The following is a 22298-nucleotide window of genomic DNA, read 5'->3' as shown; positions in this document are numbered from 1 at the left end:
CACAGCTGGTCAGCCTAGGAGAAGCTATTCTGGGATCTCCAAGCTAAGATGCCTCTTTAAACTCCAAGCAATCTGGAAGCAGGTTGTGGGGTTTCTATTTCTGTCTGTGTCACTGACTTGCTGTATAAACTGACCAGTTTGTTCCCTGGCTCAGTTTACCCTCTGGCAAATCAAGTCGACTATCTTTATTGATAACATTAGTCTTTTGAACTACAGAGAGTGAGAAGCTTCCCAGAGAGTTCGGAGTGCCATTTGAGATGTTCTTACTCAGTGAGGACTCTGGGAGAAGTATAAATGGAATTATGGAAAAGAAAATGACCAACACACAGGGTATAACAGAGAGGAGGAAGAAAGGGAGTAAAAGAAAGGGAAGGAGGAGAGAGGGCCTCTCAGCCGTACCCCACGAAAGGTTGGGTGAGTGGCTCAACTGTGCCCAGGGTTCAGTTCCTTGGGCCAATGTGTGCACAGGATGAATTAGCACAGAAGAAAGGACAGGAAAAATGGGGTTCATGGGCGCCTTTTGTCTGGGTTGAACGAGGAGGGAGTTTTCCCAGTAGGCATGGAATGTGATGGGTTATGAGACCTGCATGAACCAGACTGGGAATGGACAAACTCCAAAGTCATATCAGCCTCCCGGCCCTGGGCAGTAATGTGGGGGTGGAGGGGGCTGCTGTTTCCTCTTCATTGGTAGAACCACAGCCCTCATAGCAAGCTCTCTCCTCTGCTCAACGTATGGGCCAACTCCTGCCTTCTGCTCCGGTCGTCGCTCCTTCCTTGCTAGCAGGAGGGACACTATGCCAATTTTAACATCCAAGGAACTAAGAACTATGGATATTAGAAGACTTGTTCCATCCAGTTCACCGCTGAGACTCAAACCCCTCACCTGGCCACCAACCCTGTGCTGTGTCTCCACCACTCTATCTGAATGAAACCTTAACTAGCTAATGAACTTTTCCCCACCCACAGGCCAGATACCTTTTTAAAATTAAAAGCCATCTGATCTCTAGAAAAACAGAAAGGCCAGCTCTAGTTGTTGAACACCACAAGCTAGAATCTCTTCCAAAAGTTGTCCGGGAAGTGCCAAGATTCAGCATTCCAAAGCCAGTCAAATTTGGATTTTCCTCAATAAAGAGACGGCCCCTCCCTGTTCAGAACATACCCTTCCTCATTAAGTCCCATGTTTTCTAATAACTTTTGCTTACACCACAAAATTGTCATAGATTATGGAAACACAAAGGCCTTGGGAAAAAGGCCCTGAGCCCCTGGAAGTCATTATCCCTTCCTTTAGCAATTGCTGAGTTAAGCACCATAAATATGGTTCTCATCCTGCTCCCTTCCCCCACACTCCTGCCAAATGCACACACACACACACACAACACACCACACACACACACACACACACACACACACACACACGGTCTGCTGGACATATGTTCAGAAGAAAACAGGGACGTGGGGGTGGGAAAGAAGATTCACATGTCGTCAGTCAAGAGCTTGAGTATTTGAAAAGAAGAAGTAGGGAGAGGGCGGGGAGTTTGCAGCCCTGGAAATGGAATAGCCAAAGGATTTATTGCCTTTGAGTATCTCACAAGGCTTTTTTTAATGTATAAAAATCTGTAGCTTATGGCACTTTTTTCTTTCTTTTTTTTTTTTTTTTTTTTTTGGTATGGGGCAGTAAACAAGAGCTCTGAAAGGGGAAGGAAGCCAGGAGAAAGCCAGCTCCATTAGTCACGCAGCTGCATATCCTGTCACAAAGGACCCCAGTTGAGTAATCGCCCAAAATATGCCTGTTATTTTTTTTTTCTGTCAGAAAAAAAAAAAATGGGGCCTGCCAAAATGTACTGTAAAAAAAGAAAGAAAGAAAGAAAAAAATCTGATCTCTGAGTCCCAGAGGGGGAAAGGAAAATAAAGAAGAAACAGGCCTCGCTGCTGCTCAGCGCTCTCCTAACCCTCTCCCCAACTTATCTTGAAAAGAAAAAGCCTTCAGACTGTTCAGGGCGATGGAACCCGCCTGGCTTGAAGAAAGCCGGCTGGTGAGACATCCCAAGTCCCAGCGTCCTGGCAACTGCATGGGCCAGAGGGGCAGTAGGAGAAGGTGGGAGGAGGGCGGTTCTGGAGGCAGAGGGAAATTAACAGAAAGGGGACCACGAGATTGAACAAGCCCTTTGATGTCCCTTCAGTGGGTGGCTTCATGGTCCCAGAGGGAACCTGTGGCCGTGCACATCAAGTCCAGCAGCCCTGCAAGAGCCCAGCAAGAGCCCAGCAAGGCTTCCAGCAGGGCCTGGGCCTGCTTCCTCCTAAGCTTTCTGATGGCCTCAGCAAAACCAGCCCTGTGACAGGCCTCCACCCTGCCTGTGCAGCTGGGGACACACGTGGAACCACAAGCACTGGGGTGGGCACTCTGAAGAACAGGGGCCAGGGTGAGGACTGATGGTCAGGCTGTCTCCACCCCCAGGTATTTTCCTGGATCAACTTCCTGAAACCCCCAGGATGGCGGGTTCCGGGTGGAGAGACTGAAGCATGGCGAACAAAGGGGTTCTGAAGCCTTGTCCAGTAGCTGCCTCTGTCCCATGCGCCTAGTCCTGGCTCTCAGAATCAGGGTACAAGGTGGTAGGACAAGGATCTGTCTCCTCCAGAGACCTAGGCCCTAGCATTTGGCTGCTTGGACACTCTGGGCACAAAGACCAAGTCAGTCCCCCTGCCAATTACTACAGGAAGGCCCAGTTTTGCCCAAACCAGGGAACTCTGCAGCCCTTCAATACCTTGGATCCTGTCTGAGGCACAGTCCCAAAGCCAGTCCTGAGCTTCAAAAGCCATGCCTGCTCTGTCTGCCACTTCCCCTGAGTGAGCTCATGGACACCTAAACCCACCCAGAGGACACTTAAAAAGCGTTTGCACATGGCTTCCTGCAGAGAACTGGCCGGCACGTGGGAGGGCAGATTCTCCTCCTGGCTTCTTCACAGAGTTGCTATGGAATTTCTGGGAACTCTGGGAACTCCCTGTGACTATTTCCCCCTGCTTCAATATTTATCAACTACAGTCTTTCATGGCTTAACAAAGAGGATGGATTCGGAAGAGTGTGTCTTTAGGTGATTGGGTCAATGTGTGAGCATCATAGAGTGTATTGGTACAAACCTGGACGGCATAGGTCAGTCACTCAACGTAGCCTTTGGATGCAAACAAGACACCAGTAAACACAAAATGTATGAGGCCATGGCTGCCATGACCTCTCATACTGTTTTATAGTAAATTTGTTTTATTTTATTTTATTTTTTGGTACTGGGGCTTGAACCTAGGGGTGCTTTATAATTGATCAACACCTCCAGTCTTTTTTTTTTTTTTTTACTTTGAGACAGACCTCACAAACTTGCTGAGGCTGGCCTCAAACTTGCAATCCTTCTGCCTCAGCCTCCCAAGTAGCTGGGATTATAGGTATGTGCCACCTTGCCCAGGCAGTAATTTTTTTTCTTTTTAATAAATAGAAGGAGTGCAATCTAAAATAATAATAAAAGCTATGGTATAGATTAGTAAATCCATGAACCAGTAACAGAGTCATTTATCATCATTATCAAGTATTATGCACTGTACATAACTGTATGTGCTATACTTTTGTATCACTGGCTGTGTAGTAAATTTGATAATAGCAGCATTGCTACACACACAAATAATGCAGTCTGGTATGACACTGTGACTCCTACAATGGCACTGACTAATAGAAATTCTTATTGGACCACTTGCATATACATGGTCTATCACTGACCAAAACCTTGTTATGCAGCACAGGATTCTATTAATTGGATTCTCTGTATGACTGCCACATGCAAAGTCCTGGGGATTCAGTGGTGAACAATACAAAGCCCCTTTCTGCATATGAAGCCTGGGCAAACTTTTCATTCCTTCTACATTTTTTCTTCCTTCCTTCTTTCTTGAGTTCACTGATGCCAGCTCCTTGGATGGGTGAGCCAAAGATGGGAAGGGGGCAGGAGGGTAATTAATACATCAAAAAATAAATCCACACATACTGAAAAAAAAAAATCCTATGCTAGTGCTTGTATTTCCAAAATGCTTATAGGTACAGAAAAGTTCCTTAGCAACCTGATCGTAATGAAAATTCCACAAGGGCATCTGGAATTTACTCTGTCAGACATTCCAGCTGATCAGGAGAGGGAAAGTCCCAAGACCATCGTATAATGCACAAACTATGTTAATATTAGTGCTAATGTCTATCTCCTAGCTTATGTCAAACTCCATTACGGGACTGACCCATGGGGCTGCTCCTCATCTTGGCTTTGATTGCATGAACAACCTGGGGACTGCTGTCTTCCTCAGGGCTCAGCTGCTTCTTAAGGTGAGTCCTTCATATAACCCACAAGTTGGATTGGAACTGTTAATTCAGGCCCTTTGATGGGAGTTCTGGGATAACAGTCCTTGTGCATGAACTCCAGTAATGCTAGTATCCCCTAAACTGCAGGTGAGGAGGTTACTGGGAGTGCCCACCCCACACAGATTTCCCTTTGTGGTAGCAGTGACATCTGAGTCACTGAGAATGCGGGCCACTATTTAGGGCCCCCCTTCCCTTCTTGTGCCCCAGAAGGATGCTGAGGGCAGATTCTCACAGCAGAGAAGGCCATACTTCCTCCAAGCTCCAGACAGATCCCAGCCATGTCAGGTCTTGCAAGCCTATGATTGGCAGGCACCGAGGTGACAAGGTCCTCCTTGGCCCATTTTCCCTTGTGGCCCTTTGATGTTTCAAAGCTGACAAGGTCAGCATCTTCCAGGCCGCAGGGAACATGCCTGCCAGGTCCACCTTTCGAGCAGCTCATTAATCTGTCAAGAGGACTCTGGTCAGAGAAGAGAGCCTGAGGGTTGCTGAAATTCCCAGTTAGCTTTGTCCAGGGGCCTCGGGGGAACTCGCCTGTCAGCAAGAGACCTCCAGCTGAAGGGTACAGAGGTGGGTCCTAGAGGGTGAAGTTCTCTGGCCTACAAACCACATCCAAAGGACAGGAGAGATGGTGGGCTGCTTCACCTGGCAGAGCCCCAGAGTCTGAGCCCAGCCTGCTTAGGAGTCAAAACCCAGCAATGTGCATCCATCATGCAGAGGAGAAATCTGGCTGGACCTCCAAAGCCTGCTTACTAGCTTGTGACTAGATGCCTCCAGATCTCTTCTGGGGACAGTTTAATGAGGGCTTTGGGTGTGTGAAGCATTAGTGGCCTGACAAAGCACTTACTGACCAAGGAAAATCAACCTCAGGTGCAGCAGGAAAGGTCTGGTACCAAGAATGTCTGGGGTTTTAAGACACTGGAAAAGATTGCCTAATAACTTAATGGGCTCCCTTCCCTGGAAATATCTGAAAATAGGATAAATCCTCTCCAGTTTGGATGGGTCAGAGGCGCCCGGGGTAAGAGATGGTTACAGCAACCCATGGAGAGCCCTCGCCAGCATCTCTGCATCTGTGAGATGACACATTTTCACACAAAGGGAAAAAAAATGTTTCTATGTGTAATATAACAATGACCATCTTTACCATGTTTAAATGTGCACTTTAGGGTCAGTAAGTGCACTCACATTGTTCTATGACCATCACCACCAGCCATCTCCAGAACTTTTTCATCTTCCCAAACTGAAACTCTGTTCCTGCTAAACACAAACTCCCTAATTTCCCCTCCCTCCAGTGTCTGGAAACCACCATCGTAAAGATAAGACACCATTCTGGTCTTTATGCATTTGACTACTCTAAGTATCTCATGTAAGTAGAATCATACAGTATGTGTCCTTTTGTGACTGGTTTGTTCCACCTCGCATGATATCCTCAAGGTTCATCCCTGTTAGATCATAAGTCAGAATTACTCTCCTTTTCAAGGCTGAATAATACACCAGTGTGTGAGTGCAAGTGTATGTGTGTGCTCGCGCGTGCGCGCACACGAGCGCACACACATGCGTGTCTTACCCATTTTTCTGTTTATGGACACTTGAATTGTTCCCACCTTTTGGCTATTGTGAACAACAGCTGCTGTGAACTCAGATGTGCAAATAGGTCTCTGCTTTCGTTGTTTGGGTATATACCCAGAAGTTGATTGCACAAAGAAAAATCTTTAAAAAGGTCAAACCATGGTGTCCCAGGAGAAACGATGTCAATCAGTCTCCAATACTGAGAACAGACACCTAAAAAACCCAAATTACAATAAGACTAGGTAAGACAGGCCAAGGAAATATAGAAGTTGCCTGGGGATATAGCTCAGTGGTAAGGTGCCCCTGGAATTTAAAAAAAAAAGGAAGGGAAGGAGAGAGGAGAGGAGAGGATGGGAAGGAAGGGGAGTGGAGGGGGGAAGGGAGGAAGGAAAGAAAGAGGAAGGGAGGGAGGGAGGGAGGAAGAGAAAGGAAGGAAGGAAACATGGAAGAAGGAGCTGGTAGGTTTCTGGAACAATCAGAGAAGTCTTCACCGAGGAGATGAAATTTGAGCTGGGTTCTGACAGATGACCAGGAGTTTACCTGATAGGAAAACAAAAACAAAAATGGAGAAGGGCAGAGAGAGAAACAACCCTTTAAAAAAAAAAAAAAAGTCTAGACGAAAGGTTAAATGCACCACATTTTGACTCAGCAGTTTACTGGTAGGGATTCTTCTGCAGTTATCTTCACACACACACTCAAGGCTCCTGTGCAAAGATTGTGCCACCAATGTTTGTAAGCCTTATGAACTGGAGGCAGCCCGTGCACCCACCCCCTACGGTAAATAATTGATGCTCCAGCCCCTTGTGGTGTATGCAGCCATTAGAAAGAGCGGAGAAGGTCTCCATGGGTGGATATGGCAAGAAGTCAAGACAACTTTTAGTTTAAAAAGAAGATGCCCAAATTCTTTCCCTGGAAGGATCCACAACAAACTGTTACCAGTCACTGCCTTTGAGAGGAACAACTGTGGCTTGAGGGGAGAGAAACTCAAGTTTCATGTTATACCTTCTAATACTTAAAAAAAAAAAAAGGCATGTGCATGTATTGCATTAAAAGAAATGTTAACAGGGCTCTCAGGGTGATGGGATTATGGGACATTTTTTATATTCTTTATGCTTTCCTTATTTAAAATATTTTAAAGAGGAAAGCAGCTATTTTTCTGGAACTGTTTAGTCCCAATGGCTCCTAAAGGCAGAGAGATGGAATTGACATTTAAAGGGCCAGCCTGGCAGAGTTTCTCTTAGAAGAATTCCTTTCAAAAAAAGATAGCGTCCTCATCTTCTGGCAAGAGAAATATAGAAGCAGTAATGAGAGAACTAGACCAAAAGCTAGGGCAAGGGACGCGTGGAGCCAGGAGCTCCCAGCATGCCTGGCCAGCTGTCTGCAGGACCCCACCCTCCCACCTCTTGGGTACTTTTCTGTTCTTGTGGGAACCCATGTCCTTCAAGACAGAAACCCAGCCACACAGGGTTAACCCTTGCGCTTTGCTTGACTGAGCATGATGGAGGAGGGGTGGTGAGAGCAGAGGGGGCCTAGCCCAGCCCCAGCTCCAGGCGGCATTAATAAAATGCAGGTGTTTGTACAGTTGCTTTAGAGAGGAGGGAAGAGAGTCTCTAATGCAGCAGGCGTATAGAAACGAGAGCGCCGGGCGGTAGGGGAAAATATGCCTGCCAGCCATGAGAAAGCATCTTGCAGAGCGGGCTGGCTTTGGAGTGAGAAGGAATGCAGCAGTTTCTGGCACAGGCCTACCCTGTAGCTCCCCTGTGTGTGTGAATGCGTGACAGCCTCCCTATTCTCACACACACACACACACACACACACACACACACACACCACCATAGGTCTTTTCCCAGCCACACCTCTGACAGCCCAGAGTTTGGCCTTCCCCGGCTGTGACCCGGGATTGGTTCTGACATCCCCCTGCCCATGGTCCGCCATCACTCTCTTCCCTTGGAGGCCTTTGGATGGCTGTCTCTCAGTTGTGCCTGCCTCTTATTTCTTCATTCGCCTTGGTTCTCTAGTATTTGGGGAGCTTGACTCCCTCCTTCCCTCCCTCCCTTTCCAAGTCCCATCTTCCTTGTAGCAGAGAGGAAGAGCAAAATGGCACCTCTGCCCTGAGCTTCTAGAGAGCACCACAGCTCAGACCTGGTCCAGCTCCTACTGCTTCAGAGCTGCTGAAATACTCCAGGAGCCACCTGAGACGCAAGGCGTGAGAGATGCCGTAAGGCAGGCAGGGGAGCCTTCTCTTCTGCCCACCCCAAGGCCAGGAAAGAGATGAGGAGGTACCAGAGATGACTGCAAGGAGGGCAGCAGCTCTGTTGGAGTTGGGTCCTGCCCAGGGTCCTCTGCTCTCCTCCTCCACATGCCCCAGAGAAGTGGAAGTGTCAGGCAGCCCCTGCCTTCGAGGCAGTTGCTCTCAGTTTGCCCAAGTTGACTTAAAGCAAGTTACCTGTGTGCCTTATTTAATTTGACTCCTTGTCTAAGACCCAGTAAGGAGCAGGACTAAAAGCATGTTCTGATGCAGGACCAGGATTTGGGAGATCCTGGAGGAGCTCACCCTAGGTGGGCTGGCGTTGGAGTAGAAGAGTGATGGTAAAGCTCCTTCAAACGAATGTAGGTTCCTGATTCCCATGAGAAGGGAGAGGTGGGGGAGATGTGCTGGGGTCTCAAAAATGGCCCCTATCACTGGTCCTAAGCTGACCCTGAGTGATGGTATAGGTGAAACCCTAGGCCACAGACCCAGGACCTATGCAGGGCAAGAGGCTAACCCAACTGCCTGACAAATATGTTCCCCAGAATTTAACACCCAAAAGTCAGAGGGTGGCAGGGCTGGCCTCTCCTCTGACCTGAATGAAATAGGAGGACCAAGCTCCAAAGCTCCTCAACTCCTAGCCTCCAGCCCCTCCCCACCCAACACCAAAAAAAAAAAAAAAAAAAAGGCCAAGCAGGGGTAAACAGGGGCAATCAACTATCTCCCCTCATCCCTGCCCACAGGCTGGCCCAGCGGTAGCTGTTTGGAGAAGGTAGGACTGACCACCAGTTCTGGGAGTACTCATTCAGAAGCTCTGAGGAATCTCTCCAAAGTTCCTGAGATGGCTTGTCCCAGACCCCAAATTGGAGCATCCTGTCAGACAAGGCCAAGGCTTTGACTGGTCACTTGTGGGGGTCACAGTGGAACCCACCCAGAAAATCCAGATGCAGAGTCCCCAAGTGTCCAGGGTCCCCTGTGTCAACACACCCACTTCTCCTTCCTTCTGGGAATGAGATGGGGGACCCTCTTCCTCAGAGGCTCACCCTGTCTGAAAAATCACTTGGAACTTTCACAACCTCACTCCTCCACCGCCCTGTGACGGAGGTCGGCAAGCAGCAGATGTTTCTAATGAAGGGCGCAGACCTGGCCGGAGGTAACCGGCCAGCCATCCATCCCTGGCTCCCATGAAGGGGCCACAGCCCCCAGACCTCTGAAAGCACAAGCCGCCCGGTGAATGGGACCCACACGCACTTGCATTCCCCAGCTCCTTTCAGGAAATTGCCAAGTTAGCCCTTGGCTTTCTCCTACGGGGCGCCCGCCGGGTTTCCATAGCAACCGCCTCCCCATCCTCCAGAGCCTCTCTCAGTGCTGCCCACCCCCTCCTCTCCACCGCCCTCCACGTCTCATCTGTCTGGGTGGGAACTAGGATTAGAGTTCACTGGGGCGGGGGATGCTTTTCCCAGGGCTGCTTTGCCTTCGTGATCCCTTTGCGGCTGCCGGCTCCTGCCCTAGGCTTTTCAAGTCCCCAGACTTAATGACCGGCCCTGGGTTTCCTCCTCTTCTCTTTCTCTGCCTCCAATAAAGCCGGAGAATTAACCCAGGTTTTAAGTGCCCCAGTTCCAAGCTGCATATCAAAGGGGGCTTCCCCAAGCTGCTTCTGCATTTCAAAGGGGCTGATTTATCGCTTTTCACTTAAACCGGCACATTTTGGGGTAAGAGTTTTATCCAGAGGTCAAACTCTGGAAAAACAAATGGATCCCCATTCACCCCCTCCTGGGGTGCAGTGGGCTATTAGTATATAAACTGCCCGCGGGGAAGGTGGGAAGCAGGCTGGCACTCCCCCTCAGCAAGGGCCCCCATCACTCCTGTCGCTGAGGGAAAGGGGGAAAGGCTTGGGGCTGGTCCTGAGGAGAACCTCGGTTCCTCCAGCTCCTCCTGGCCTCAGTCTAAGGTCTGTTTTTGCTTCCTTGACCTCTTCTGGGCCCCCAGCCCAAGTCCTGAGCAACCAAGCCTATGTTAGCAAGGAAGGGCACTCTGTCCCCATAAAGCTGGCTCCTATCTGCTGGTGCACTTCTCCTTACGGTAAAGCCTTTGCCTCACTTAATATCCAACTGCCACAGGCTGGACCAGTAACCAGCACTCCGAGCTCTCCTACCTCACAGGGAAACCTCACCCGAATCCTTCCTTCCTATCCACTCCCCCCGACACACACACATTTGCTCACTCTCTTCATGGCCTCTGTCACCACCCCCACACCCCCTCCCAGCCAACCTCAAATCAGTTGTCACTATTATTTCCCACTCTTCAAGGACCTTCTCCTTCCCTTTCATTCCCCAAAGCCTGGAACGTTTCCTTCTACTTGGTGAGGTGTCCTCAGCAGACTCCAATCTCACTGCGGAACCAAGGTTCCTCCCATGACTTAGCACAGACCAGATTCCCAGCTTTTCTCCAACATCAAGTCCCTACCCAACCCAAACGTGCAAGTGCTGCCTTCAGTTGGCCCAAGAATCCACTAGCACACCACCAATGCAGCAATCCTTGGAAGAGGCCAGGCAGACGCACAGCATCATTGAGGAACATTTTAGCTGTCACTGAGCAGCAAGAGCAGAAGAAACAGCACCCAACAGCCAACTGCTGGAGGGAGCATTCTGAATAAGGTTGTGAGAGGCACCACAAGGCAGTGTCCACTTAAGCCACGAGCCTCTGTTTCCTTTCCTCGCTTTGCACTAGCTCATTTATTCACTCACACATTCATGCACTCACAGGACTACTGAGCGCCTATAGTGTGTCAGGGGTTAGCCAGTAGGGCCAACAATTAATTACAGTGCAATGAGACTAACCCTCTGTCCCATAAGGAGACTAGCAATGTGCCTAATCATCACCTAACCCTTTCCATGAGGATCCAGGGAAGATTCCAGACAGCGGGTATTTGATCTGAGCTTGAAAGATGGGCAGGAGCTTAGTAGAAAGACAAGTGTATTGCGGGGGAGGGAATGGCAGGTACAAAGGCACAGCGTGGTGGCGGTGGCAGGTCAGTGTGTCCAGCAGCCAGGAATGTGGAGGAAGGTGTTGTGTGATGAGTCTGGAAGCGCTGGGGCCACTGTGCAGGCAGGGAGGGCGAGATTGCCAGTGCCCCGCCAAAGACCTACCACCTGTGCTATGTCACCCAAGTTTGATCTCACCCAGTGAGACCAAAGTCATACTCCTGAGATACACTAGTGGGGAAGTCAGTGCCATGTCTTCCTGCACCCCAAGAGCAGCACCCAGGTCTGTCTCCAAAGAATCAGTGACTAGAAGAGCCCAAGGATCACAGTGAAATTAACCATTCAGAACAAACAGGCCACAGAGGCACCTCTGACTCTGCGATGATCACAAAGCCCTCAAGGACCCACCCAGAGATGGAGAGGAGCAGAAAAACACCAAGCATTGCCGCAACATCACTTTTGATGAGACCGTCCACATTGCCCAATAGATGTCTAGCCAGAGAACTCTCTGGACTTCAAGAGGTCTTGTCCCATCTGTGGACTGTGATATTGATGGCGACACCCTTACAACTTCATAGATGACATCAACTGCGGTGTCGTGGAGTGCCCAGCTGGGTAAGAACTACATAGGAAACTGTTTTAAAGAAGGATCATTGACAACTAAAAGAAAACGAAAAAGACAGGACTGAAGGGAAGAGGAGACGGTGCTGCATGGAGCTGGCAGGGCCCAGGGGTCAAAGGCCGTGTTCTGAGTTCATAGCCTCCTGAAAGCCCTGAGCAGGAGCTCCTTTGCCCCTGGCCCCCACCCCAGGGAAACACTAAGTGGACAGGCCCTTCTCCAGGATTCTTTGCTGCAAAAATCACTCATCACTCCACCTGCTGAGATTAGGCAAAGAGCGTCAGTAGGACCTATAAGTAGAAGCTTCTCTCTCCCTGAAGAGACGTGAGGGACCCAGGGAAAGTTTGGCCTAGCAGTAGAGCCAGCGGTGCCTCCCACTGGGTCCTGCAGTTTGTGGAAGGTCCCTCTTAGGCCTGGGCCTCCCCACTTGTCTTCGATGGCATCTTCTGCTCCCACCAAGCACCCCAGCCACTCCCAGGGGGTCCTTCTCCACACCCTCTTTTGAGCAGGCAAAGTTCAGACACCTGGAAGGTGTGAAGGAAGAGGAGGGAGGAGGGAGAAGAGAGAGAAGACTCCACCCTGCTCTCAGCTGCTTTTCTGGGAAGTGACAGAGCCCTCAGGCCATGGGGAGTCCCTGCTTGCCGCCTGCCTGGAAGTCCAGGAGCACCACACAGGCAGTGCTTCTTTCACCAGGTACCAGGGCGCTCTCGAGCCTGATCACATCTTTTCTAGGTCACCTTTAAGGCTGCAATGCAGACATGACTGAAAGCTGCCAGTATCCAGGGAGTCATTTCCTGCTTTCGCCCTGCCACCAACCAGCTTGGGAGGGGAGGGGTAGAGAGAAATCTAATCTTGTTCAAGGACCCCATTTTGTATCTGTTCTCTCCGAACTTTCTGGGCCTCCACCAAAACACTGCCTGTTCCCAACTCTCTCTGTGGACTCAATAGCCTTCTCACTTGGCCAGGCCCGCTCTAAAGTCTCAGTTCCCACAACATAACCGGTCTCTCTAACCAGTCTTGACACCACAGTCAAATCACCGTCCACCAGCCAGAGTCCACATCTCTGATTCAGCCAAGAGGCAGGTGTCCAGGGACACCTGGCTTAGTCCACTCATCGGAAACCAAAGGAAATAATATTGGTCTGATTCAAGGCCTTCAGAAGTGAGTCAGCCCCGAGCCCATCAACCGTCACAGTTATCTAACATCGTGCCTGCGTTACTCGTGAATTATGTCTTTGGTTTACTAGGCAGCAGAGCCCATCCAGGACCCTGGGAGCCTGGGGATGATTTATCGGTCTGCTGTGGGCTCAGCAGCAACTACACGCCTTATCTCTGTCCAAAAACTGCAGTGCAAAGCTCTGAATCAGGAAGGCTCACATGTCAGAGTATCTTTCCAAGGCCTCTGGTTACCCCTGAGTGGACTATTCTATACCCCACACCTTAGAAGAATGTCCCCCATGAATACAATGAATGGGAAGAGTCCTGGAGGAAAGTGGGGGAAGGTGGGGGCCAGCAGGTGCTGCACCCCTGCCCAATCTACCCTTGCCCACATTCTTAAACTGGCATCTCCAGCTAGAGTCTGTATCCTATGAGCTAGACCAGAGCCATCTTTGTTTTTTATTCCATCTATGGAAGACCAAATTGAGGAACTACTAAGTTAGAGTTGGAACTGGAGAGCGACTTTCTTTCATACAGGGCAGAAGGGGATTTGGCTGGAACAATGCTGTAGCCAGAGATTACAGCTTTGGAGTCCTTGAGATTTAGACTCAAGTTCCAACCTTGAGAATTTGTACCAGCTCAGCAAGTGACTTCATCTCTCTCAGCCTATTTCCTCTTTTATAAAATGGGAATTATAACATTGACAATCTTGTAGAACTCTCATGAGTTTGGAGTGTCATGGTGTCATAAACACTTGGCACATGGTAGTGCTCCTTAAGTGGTGTTCTGTTGTTGCCACTGTTATTATTTTCACAGCTACAGTCATCGTCACCATTCTCCCTAGGCCAGTCTTTAACATAAGGACACTTGTCTTATTTATTTCTGCACCCAGGGCATGAGGCACAGTAATGCACAGTAAATGGGAGTTATACTGGACTTCAAAAGGTGAGGGGGCCCCAGACAGAGGGATACAGCCCAAGCCCCTCAAAACCACTTCTCGGAGCTTTTTGTCCCTTTACTTGTGCCTTGTCCACAATGTCATATCCATGGAGTCATATGGTGCAGAGCCACCAGGGTCTGATGGCTTTCGCTTAGCCTAATGCTCTTGAGATTCGTCCACGTTATGGCTTACATCAGAAGTTCATTTTTATTGACAAATGGTATTACACTGTTTGGATGCCTAATAGAGTGTTTATTCACTCAGGAACTAAAGGATATTTGAGTTGTTTCCAGCTTTGGGTTATTATGATTAAAGCCATTATAAATATTTGTACACAGGTTTTTATATGGACCTGTTTTCATTCCCATAGAAATGTATGCTCAACTTTATACTAAACTGCCAAATCATTTTCCAAAGTGGCTGCATCATTTTACATTTTACATTCCTACCAGCAGGGTATGAAGGTTCCAGTGGCTCCCTACCTTCCCCAGCACTTGATTTTGTCAGGTTTCTGTCACTCAAAGGAGTATTAGTGGCTTCTCACCATGACTTCAATTTAGTGATTAACAATGTTGAGCATCTTTTCTTGTGTTTATCTGACATTTGTATTTCCTCTTTGCTCAAGAGTATGTTCAATTATCTTGCCCATTTTAAAAACTGGTCTTCCTACTGAGTTTTGGAATTTTTTAAATATATATATATATTCTACCTACAGGTCCTCCATCAGATATAAGCTTTGCAAATATTTTCTCCCAATCTATAGCTTGTCCTTCCATTTCTTAATCGCTGTCAAGAAAATGTGTGAGCAGGGTGTGGTGGCACCAGCTACGCCCGGGGTTGAAGAAGGAAGATGGCAAATTTGAAGCCAGCCTGGGCACCTCAGTGAGACCCCGTGTCATAATAAAATAGACAAGTAGCTCAGTGATCGAGCGCCTGGCTGTGGGTTCAATCCCCAGCACTATAAAGACAAAAACAAGAAAATGTGTGAGCACAACCTCTTTCCCCCACTTTCCCTGACACAGGCAGGGGTCAGGGCCATCTGAAAAGCTAGATGCTACTACTGAGGCCATAGTAGATTGCACAGCTGCTGCTTTCAGGAGCCCGTGCTAGGGACCAAGTGACAAGTCAGCCCTGGGAACAAGTGACCCTTCCTACCGCGTCCATGTGTACCATGCAGGAGCTCAGCAGTGTGGGTCTCCCTGCTGACGCTAGAGCATCAGGGCTGGGAGCTTATCCCTGAATGCCTCAGGGTCCTTAGGCAGAGACGTGTCAATGACAGACTTCTCTGATCAGTGGGGAGCCAGCCAACTTTGAAGGGGGCTGGGTGTGGCCCAGCCCTGGGAAGCAGAGCTATTTGTCCTTGAGGCAGAGTCTCCCTGAGAAGGTGGTCAAGAATGAACCAAGAGCACCACCGATTTTGGTTTTGTTTTGTTTGCATTTCTGGGACAAACAGCAGCCCTTCAAGCAGAGAGAACTATCTGGACATAAGAGCCACGGGAGTGTAGAGGGAAGGGGGAGGGATGTGAGGGCAGAGAGGGCCTTGACTCCTAGCTCCCCTTCACCGTGGGAGTCACTTCACTTTCCTGGACGTTAGGTTCCTTACCTCTCCTAAGATTGTGCCACCCTTTAGGGGACACCTGTATGCAACAAATGGCGGAGCAGGAAAGAAAGCTGTGTGTCCGGCCTTACCAAACCACACCCCAGGCTGGCTCTGTGCTCTACCAAGGTGGGACCAACGGTCCTGGGAGTCTCAGATGGTGCAAAGGCTCTCTATGGAGCAAAGAACCAAACGAGGAAAACCACTTCAAGTTCTTGGAGACTCTGTCACCTCCCACAGCCCCTCCCACTCCAACTGTAGAGACAGGCCTGGCTCAGCCTTGCATGGAAGGAGCTCCCTCCTTCTTGCCCCATGGCTCCAGACTTCTTAGGTCCTTCAGGTCCCTCCTTCTAGCCCTAGGCAGAGCTGAGGAGAGCTGTGGGAGCCAGGTCTCTGGCAGGCCGGGCACCTCATGATGCAGAGCTGGGAGGAGAGGGTGGCAAACAGAGCCTCAGGGAGGAGGCAGAGCATTCTTGTGAGTCCATTCAGCCTCTCAGCTATTTCCTGCCTGCTCCAGCACCCTCATGCTCCACCTGCTCCTACTTAACCATTTCCTGTTTACCCGCCTGCCTCCTGCAGCCTTGGAGCTCCCAGGCAGCAGGCAGCAGCCCAATAAGAGTTCCCCGGATGGACAGGTTCAGAGACAATGAGAGGCTGTCCTGCTGTGAGGCTGGGGGACTGGAACAGCACTCTTTGATAGGGACGCAGGTCCTTGCCCTCAGGCAGCTCAATCAACCACTGGTTTAGGGAACACTGGCAGACTTCCCCAGGGCAGGAAAGGCTTGGGAGGAGGAAGAAAGGTTTCCCAATGAAGGCTGACTCCCAACCAGCAGCCTTGCCCATTAGTAGCCTCTTCTCTTCTAGAGGCCCCTGTCCCCACTTTACCTGCTGCAGGCATCTCTCCTGGCCACCCCTACCCATACCCACACCATTCAGACAGATGCAAGAACGACCCCCCATGTCACCTGTCATTTAAAAGGCTCCTCTATGACATCAGCTCCTTGCGGGAGAAATCTTTAAGGGTTTCTGATGACAGATTTGAGGGTCAAAGACTCCATTCCAATCTCAGCACTTCCCTGTTCTACCTCTGTGACTATCTGGGTCTCTAGGGTTTGGGGTTTAGTTTTTGGTTTTTTTTGGGGAATACTCATCACCTCTCAGGAATCTGAGCCCAATCACCTCTATCTGGTAGGGTTGTGGTAACAATGATATCCTATAATGTAAGTGAAAGTTCCTGAACAAAAGAAGTGATTAGGGCTGGGAATGTAACTCAGTGGTACAGCGCTGGCCTAGCATGCATGAGGCCCTGGGTTCTATGCCCAACACCACTAAATAAATGATCAATGCACAGTCGTGTATGCTATTGTTACACAGGGAAAATATCCCTGTAGGTAGCCTTTTGAAAATAAAGGTAATAAATCCCTTGCCCCTTGTGCCTCTGAAACTGGGCTGACATGGAACAAAAAAATTTAAAAAGACTTTCTCAGCATCTCATATCCACTGAATGTAGAAATGGCCCCCAACCCAGCCAGCGGGTGAGGATGGGTAGTGGGGAACAGTGTTGGCACAGAGAACAGTGCTCCATGTAAGGGCACTGAAAGGGACAGAGACAGCTACACATGTGCTCAAGAACAATTCATGCCCTCTGTTCCTGAAGAGTCCACTGGAGCCCACCTCTCAAATGGAAGACACCCCATCCCAGGGGTCCAACCTCTTGTTTCTGTGGCAGGGCCTCTCAGCCTCTCAGCATTTGACATTTGGGACAGATCATTCTTATTGTGGGGCTATCCTGTGAACTGCAGGACAGTTTTGTGACAACCCAAAATATTGACCAATGTGCCCTCCCCCAACCCTGCTGCTGCCGCCACTGAGAACCACTGCTATGGGCACTAGAGAGAGAGTGAGCCCTCTGTCCCCCACCCGCACTCGTCCCCCACCTCCCTGCCTTCTGCTGGGCCCTCCTCCCCTGTGTACCTCACAGCCAGGCCAGGCAGGGATGGCTCCCTCAGTGGTCTCTGGAAGAAGCAACACTGAGCAGCAGCCCACAGCATCACAGGAAGGAAGGCAGCTCGGCCCAGCTGCAGGCACTCAGAACTGACCAGCTGACTCAGCAAGAAAGGCCAGCACCGGGCCGGGGAGTGGTCATGGAGGAGTCTGGGGGACAAAGAAAGAATCCACCACCTCAGAGAGAAGGCCATAGGTGGCCATGTGTGGGTTCTGGCTGGGGCACTTTTGCTCAGTCAGCAGCTGGGGAGGCCACTGGGAGCTGATGGGGAACTCAGAGCCCCAGCAACTGGACACTGCCTCTCGGCAACCCTAAAAAATCCACACCAAGGCTAGTCCCAAAGCATTCAGGGGAGCTCAAAGCCTCACATGGGGTTGGGGACACAAAGTTTCTAGGATAGCAGGTTATATAAGCACTTCCTTCCCAGCAAAGGGAACAGAAAAGTACCAAGAAGAAGGTGTCAAAGGAGGAAAACCGCAGGCTTCACAGCAAATTTTGTCAGATAGCAAGGAATTCCCCAGGCAAAGACAATGGAGGAAGAGCATCCTGGGAAAGGGTGCACACAGTTCCTGCAGAGGTGAGGGGCCCTGAGAACAGGAAAAGGCCAGTCTATGCAGCAGGCCTGCTGCCCACCAGGGCCCAGCCCTTGGGCTGGAGGGTAGGCCGCTGCACTGGGAAAGAGGCTGGCTGAGACATGAGACATGGCATGAGGATGAATGACCAGTTTGCCGGGGCTTCTCCCCATTCTCCACACCACTGAAATTCAGGTCATCTGGAGGCTGAGGTCACCCTGAGCTGTGTGAGCAAGCTGGCCATTGTACCTGAGAGGGATCTGAGCCCAAGTGCATGCTGGCCTTGGTCAGTTCCATGGAGAAGACACTGAGGCTCCCCTGCCCTGTAGGGTGGCATTAAGAGGTAGCCATCACTAGCCAAGACCTGCAGTCAGCGGACAAACAGCGTTAGCTTGACATAAGATCTCAACACCCTTGATTTCACTGAGTACTGCTAGGCTGCTGGAGACCCTGCCCTGGCCTACTGGGGCACACCTTCCCTGCAGGCTACTCTGGAAAGTCACAATGGCTATAAGCCCAGCCCTCCATCTCCCAGGGGAGAGAGATCAGATGGAGCCAGGGTACCAGGCTCAGCCCTGGCTGGAGGAGACTCCTCCCCCTGCCCTGCCTCCAGGGGCCTGGGCTGCCCCACCCAGTCCCAGGAAAGGGCTGGAACGGTTTCCATTTCCAACCTGTCTGGGCCTGGCCTTTCTTGCCCAGGTAGCTCTGCTGGGAAAACGTAGAACAGCTGGGCGGGCTTCTAAGGACTGGCTGGACGCCAGGGCCAGAGCAGGTATGAGCTGGCCAACAGCATCCTCTCATGAGCGAGGACTTTTCCCTAGAGGATCTTGAAATCTTTTACCAGAATTGGGGTTGTCTCAGCTGTGGGAGGACTCAAGAAGCAGGGTCCCATGCCAAGCTGGTAACAGCTTTGGCAGCAGAGTGGATACTTAAAAGCTTTGCTCCAGAGAAGCAAAAATGAAACCCAAAGGCTGAAATTGCATCCCCGATTAATATTATTTGGAGTTGAAGAAGTAAGTTAGCTTTTAATGGAAACCTATACAAACCTAATAAGCACAAAGTAGGGAGAGAAGAGAGAGAAAGAGTGTGTGTGTTGCGGGGGGCGGGGATGGGGGAAGAATAGAAGAAGTCAAGGCTCTTGTTCTTCGTGCCTCTACCTGCCTTCCTGAGGTGACAGATTTGAGAGTGACCCTAACATGAAAATCTTCCATCTGAAATTCTATACCCATGACTGCAGCAGGGCCCAGATCTCCCACTCCTGCTCCTATTGGCTTCCTGCTCTCTTGATGGTCACCTGCATGCCCTACTTGAAAGATGAGGCCATTCCTTTGGCTTGCCCTCTGGTCACCCTTCTTTCCCCTGACACAGACCCTGAGGCTCAACTCCCCACCTCCATTCACTCTTGTCATTCCCATTGTTTTACCCTCTACCACCAGATTTACCTTCCTAAATCCTGCTTTGATTGGCCCCTCATGGTTGTCTAAAGGACATTGTCCAACATCTCTAGCAGGATATTCAAGACCTTTCCAGACTGGCCTTTCATCTCTGGTCACCCCCAGCATGAGTCTCCTCTAGACGTTTCCCTGTCTGCTGCTGTCCCCACATTGCCTGGACTCCCTCCTCTGAACTCTCACAGATCCTTCCCACCTATCCAGGAACCTTCCAGATCTATTACCCAGGACATCATGTTCCCTCCTTGGGTTTAAATCCAGAACTCTCCCTTCTCCAGCCAAAGCCCTCATTGTCTGTAGGCACTCCCCCTCTGCCTTTATTAACACCCGCCCTGGGTTAGGAGCTGTCTCTCCAAAGAAACGGTCGCCAGACTCAGCAAATAAAAATCAAGGCTCTGGGTTAAGTTTTAATTTCAAATAAACAGCAACAACAACAGAAAGTGTAAACCTATCCCATGTTACATTTGGAACATGCTCGAATTAAAAATTTTGGTTTTTATCTGAAATTCAGATTTAAATGGGGATCCTATGCATCCTTACAAAGAAAGCATAAGGTCATGTCGGATGCTCCCCATCCCCTCCAAGGCCTGACACTCAGGAATTCCTTAGGTCCTATTCTTTTGTAATTCAGCCAAGAATTGCTGGCTTCATCTGCTGTGGGCCTCAAGACCCAGAGACTACTTAAAAGTCTTTGGTGCAGTCTGAACCCCTGTAACAACTAGCAGGCCACCTATGAGAATAGCTCATTCTTTACTGCTTCATGTTCTCCTCAAATACCCGTCTGCAAGACTGCACTAGCAACAGATGGGTTTCAGGCAATAAACTCTTGAGTACTTCTTGCTAGCATAGAAAGCTGGCGCTCTGGAGCCAGCCTGCTTGCTTTCAAAGGCAGAGGGGCTGGAGGCCTCAAGCAAGGGCTCCAGCATCTCTAGGTCTCGATTTCACCATTTATAAATTGGCAATGCTAATAGTTCCTAATAGGGCCATCAAGAGAATTCAATGAGATAGTGGAGGATGAATATGGGGGAATACACAGACTCTTCCATGAAAAGCACTCAGTGTGACCTGACATGCACTGTTTGTCAGTGCCTACAGGCATTAGCACAGTCTCTCTCTTTTTTTTTTTTTTTTGGTACCAGAGAGTGAACTCAGGGATTTGACCACTGAGCCACATCTCCAGCCCTGTTTTGTATTTGTTAAGAGACAGGGTCTCACTGAGTTGCTTAGCGCCTCGCCATTGCTGAGGCAGGCTTTGAACTCGCGATCCTCCTGTCTCCACCTCTCCAGCCACTGGGATTACAGGCGTACGCCACCTACAGTCTCCTTTTGAAGACTCTTTAAATAGCTGCTCAACAACGTGGGGATCATGTGCTATTTGTGTAGCAACAAAACTGGCAGTGTCATAGAGTTCCCCCAGAGGAGGAAGTTCTCCATGGGGATCTTCTGCCTCTAGGTAAGGCCAAGAAAGATATACAGTGGCTCCCTCTAAGAGGATAGTATGTCCCTTCTCCAATTAAATTACCCTCCCTTTTTAAGCTCCTAAAACCATGGGTCACACATCTTTAAAAGATTGATAAGGCCTGCTCTTCACTGTGGTGAATGGCTGGCAAGCTCCAGACCCAACTGGATATGGACGGAAGAAAACAGCCATTAGCCTTCTTAGGATACTATGGGTGGACATCAGGCCTCAAGGGAGAGAAATTCCATGCACAGCTCCCTCTGAATCCTTCCAGCTCACCCTCCACCTCCTAAGCCTCTCCACTGCTTCTGAGCCCAGGCACTGGGGTCACCTGGGGCTTCTTGAGGTTACTCTAGGTCAAGTCAACAAAAGTTGAATCCCAAAGGATCGATCTGTCAAATGGAAACTCTTTGAAATCACTAAATGCACAATTTCACAAGAACTTCTGGAATATTCTCAATTAGTATATTTTTCTTAACAGTCATTTAAGGAATATTCAATTTGCTGAAAGCTCAGAGGCCTAGAGCGATTTCATTTTCTTATAAATACATTGTCTTTATGGATATAGTCTTCTTCTTCTTCTTTCTTTTTGTTGATGCTGTGGAAGTAGAAATGGAACCCAGGGACTTGTGCATGCTAGGCAAGCCCTCTACCACTAAGTTACATTCCCAGCCCTACATATGTTATTTTAATTAAAATATTTCATTTTTTTCTTTGACTCCTGAGTAAATTGGCTTTCAGAGAGAACTGGTCTGCTTCTCATGAGAGAAAATCTGTTTTTCCCTCTTGTCATCTGTTTGCAATGTGATTCTGAGAACTTCTCGAACAGTGATCCTTAAACATGAATATGCATTAGACTCACTGGGAAGCTTAGATGAACTGCTGATTCTTGAGTTACAGCCCCAGAGGATTCTGTTGTTAGTGGGGTGGGGCCCAGAAATCAACAGGTTGACTTCAATTTCCAAGTCACTGGGATTACTGCAGACCTCATACCTTGTTTCAAGAATGAGGTTTAGGGTGATGGGGAACTGGTTAATCGTGAGGAGCTGCTTTGAAATTCTAAAATAAGGTTTATTTCTTTAAAATCATGTTAATACTAATTTTGTATAATAATAAAAGTACCTATAAAATCCCACAATTCTACCATCACTATTTTTTTAAAATAGCCCTCAATGTGTATGCATACTTTACTGATTGTTAAAATGTACACAGTTCTTTATATTCTACCTTTTCCATTTACTGCCATATGAGAACCATTTTTTACCATTCTACAACAGCATTGTTATTATCTGTTTTTGGTACCCAAGGGTGCTTAA

The 22298-nt window shown here is 49.2% G+C and overlaps 1 long non-coding RNA gene across 1 annotated transcript in view; it reads left to right on the top strand.

The window, feature by feature from the left end:
* The first annotated feature begins 1815 nt into the window (after positions 1-1815).
* LOC114087881 (uncharacterized) overlaps positions 1816-22298 on the top strand; it is a 41598-nt gene continuing 21115 nt past the window's right edge. Inside the window, exons 1-2 of the long non-coding RNA XR_003581918.2 lie at positions 1816-2033; positions 4235-4348. This is a non-coding gene — a long non-coding RNA (uncharacterized lncRNA). The remainder of the gene's footprint in view (positions 2034-4234; positions 4349-22298) is intronic.

This window comes from Marmota flaviventris, chromosome 2 (genome assembly GCF_047511675.1).
Source record: "Marmota flaviventris isolate mMarFla1 chromosome 2, mMarFla1.hap1, whole genome shotgun sequence".
Taxonomy (NCBI): Eukaryota; Metazoa; Chordata; class Mammalia; order Rodentia; family Sciuridae; genus Marmota; species Marmota flaviventris.
Note: the sequence above shows the minus strand (reverse complement) of the source record. Positions and strands in the feature narration are given on the sequence as shown.